General features: G+C 51.8%; 1 long non-coding RNA gene across 1 annotated transcript; it reads left to right on the top strand.

The window, feature by feature from the left end:
• Nucleotides 1–11: 11 nt before the first annotated feature.
• LOC107184208 lies at nucleotides 12–612 on the top strand. Its single transcript, XR_001515029.1, has 2 exons — nucleotides 12–326; nucleotides 409–612. It is a non-coding gene; the product is annotated as an uncharacterized LOC107184208 (long non-coding RNA).
• Nucleotides 613–3,079: the final 2,467 nt, after the last annotated feature.

Below are 3,079 nucleotides of genomic sequence, written 5' to 3'. Positions count from 1 at the left end.
GCTCATGTGGGCATTTGGAACAGTTGTGACTGACCAGCCACACGTTGGTGGTAATATTTCCGAACCCAGGGATTCTCGCCAATTAGACGTTTGAGGCTTAGAAGCCCTGAAGCAAAAATCAGCCGCCCGCCTGTCTCCGGCCACATCGCCAAAGCTTCCTGCTTCAAGTTGCTTCATTTCCCAAGAAAATGATTCTCACCCGCTGGTCCTGTCTCCAGATTACGTCCTCAGGATCCTCAGTGACACGTGCTTGGAAGCAGTAATAAACTGCCAGGAGCATCCGACTGCTCTCGGGTTTAAGCATCTGAACAGAGAAAACGTACAAGGTGGGTGTTCGTTCTGGAGAGAGAAGACGGCCCACAATTTATTCCGAAACGTATCTTATTAAGGAAGGGTCTTTTTACGCAGCCCTGCTAAGCGATGCCTTCCATTTCACTTCATGAAACAGATGAGCCCAGTATGTCAAGTTCAGAAAGTCACCACGACGGCCATGGGGAAGCTGGGACGTCCAGGAATAAAGGCGAGCGTGCACTGGCTTCGGGCTATTTCCTTATGTCATGGTCATGAGTGACGACAGGGATGTTCCATTAAAGTTACTCTTGTTGCTCTTAATTTCATAGAGGCTGGGGATGGAGACGAGACAATGGAAAGCGCCAGGATTTCTGATGCGTGCAGGCCTTGGGAGGTTCCCCGCGGGCCCTTGGCCCCGTTGGTGACAGGGAGGCCTGGATGGTGTGACTAAGGACCGTCCCCTCCCGCGCCCTGGTTGACGGCGTCCTCAATCCAAACCCTTTGACCGCTGGGCCACGGGTGTCAGTGCCCCCTCACAGGGCAACACCTGGGCACGGAGGAGACTTCGTAATGAGCTATTTCCAACTCAGGGAGGTGGCGTGAACGATTTCAATTCGCCAAAACAATTTAAAAACCTGATTACCAGAAATCCTAATTCACTAGAATGTTTTCCCCCTCAGGGGGCCACTTTTAGGAGGAAAAGGGAAAATTGGAAGAAAATAGGTTAGTAACAAAGACTTGAGATTGGGGGCCAGTATGAGTTCCTTATCAGGGCAGGGAAGGAATATGTCATAATAATAATAATAATAATAATAATAATACCCTAGCTGGTTTGGCTCAGTGGATAGAGCATCAGCCTGCAGACCAAAAGGTCTCAGATTTGATTCCCTGTCAAGGTCACATGCCCAGGTTTTAAGATCGATCCTCAGTGTGGGGCGTGCAGGAGGCAGCCAATCAATGATTCTCATCATTGATGTTTCTATCTCTCTCTCCCTCTCCCTTCCTCTCTGAAATCAATAAAAATATATTTAAGAAAATAACAACAACAACAACCCCTATCAGAGGCAAGAGGTGGGTATTAAAGATTGAAAGATTGGAACTACCACTTCCTAGGAGACCCTCAGCTTCCCAGAAATTACATGTGCTGGTTCCCCGAGCCTAACCTTCAGTACCAAGCGACCTTGTTGCTTCATCACAAGGTCGTATTCGTGTGTGTGCCCGGAGGCTGCGGGCACTCCGTCTGCACTGCGGCCCCGGAGGTGGTATCACACCAGGGCCCCGCCCTCCAGTGCTGCAAATGTGGGTCCCTCTCGGCATTTCCCCAGCAGCTGTGGGGGTCCCCACTGGTCCCTCCAGCTCTGAGCCACTTGTAAGACGGAGCAGGGCCTCAGCCCCCACGGAGCGTGAGAGCAGGGGGCACTTCTGCGCTGGGCCCCCTTCGCGCTGCGTCCTGCCCCACACTGTCCTTGGGACACGGTGACACTTCCCAAGAGGCCCCTGGCCCCTGCCCTGCGGAGGGAAGGTTGCGCTGGCGGGCACACTTCTCAATGATGAAGAAAACCAAGTTCTTTAGATCCGTATTAGAGCAAACAGTCGTATAAAAACCATTTAGCACAGGAGCTCGAAGCCAAGTTGATTTTACGAGCTCGGGGACAGATGGCTTCATTTTGCTTCTTCCCAAGAGATGGCATTCCGTGGAAGCACAGGGTGCCTGGGGTCTGTCGAGTCGAAGGGCAGACACGGCCATGCACCCCCGCGCCACTGTCTCTAACCGCGAGGAGAACTTGATGCTGAATGTTGGTACGTTCCCATCTGTCCGTCCCCGAGGGAGGGGCTGTGTGCTCGGCATTTTCCCCAGCTCCAGTTTAAATGCTTAGTCTTCTAACCGGTAAATGCTGAGGAGTCAGACTCTAGAGACGTGTCAGTGGATCTGAGCTAAAACATACAGGCTGCCGCCCGGCCGGTGTGGCTAGGAGATGCGCATCAACCCAAGAACCAAGAGGCCACGGGTTTGTGACACTGAGCCTGAACTGGCCTGGGCGCACAAGCCGGTCTGGCAGAGGCTCCTGGCGTTGCTGGACGTGGCTGGCATCCCGAGCTCGACGGTGTTGGTGTCCGCAGCGCACCTGCCCTGTCCTCCCTTCCTCTCTCTAAAAATCAATAAAAGGGGGGGGGGAGTATAGGCTTCCACCTTAAGAACATTGGATGTTCAATTTTTTTAAATAAGAATTCTGTTAAAATGTCAGGTAGTTAATAAAAGTTACCATCAGATTAGAAAAATATATAACCAACCCTGCAGGTGTGGCTCAGTGGTTGAGCTTCAACCTATGAACCAGGAGGTCACAGTTGGATTCCCAGTCAGGGCACATGCCTGGGGTGCGGGCTCAATGCCCAGTAGGCAGGAGGCAGCCGATCAATGCTTCTCTCTCATCATTGATGTTTCCATCTCTCTCTCCCTCTCTCTTCCTCTCTGAAATCAATAAACATATTTAAATATATGTACATATATACAAAATATATTCATGTACGTGATCATAATGGTACAGAGCTCTCCTTAAGTAAAGAAAACTGCAATATCCTGAAGAAGTGAAAGCCTTTGCCATTTCCTTGGTGAGAGTCATGTTCACTGTGACACTGAGCCTGAACTGGCCTGGGCGCACAAGCCGGTCTGGCAGAGGCTCCTGGCGTTGCTGGACGTGGCTGGCATCCCGAGCTCGACGGTGTTGGTGTCCGCAGCGCACCTGCCCTGTCCGTGCCAACCCCGATGAGTCTGCCTCTCCAGCGGCCC

This window comes from Myotis davidii, unplaced genomic scaffold (genome assembly GCF_000327345.1).
Source record: "Myotis davidii unplaced genomic scaffold, ASM32734v1 scaffold663, whole genome shotgun sequence".
Taxonomy (NCBI): domain Eukaryota; kingdom Metazoa; phylum Chordata; class Mammalia; order Chiroptera; family Vespertilionidae; genus Myotis; species Myotis davidii.
Note: the sequence above shows the minus strand (reverse complement) of the source record. Positions and strands in the feature narration are given on the sequence as shown.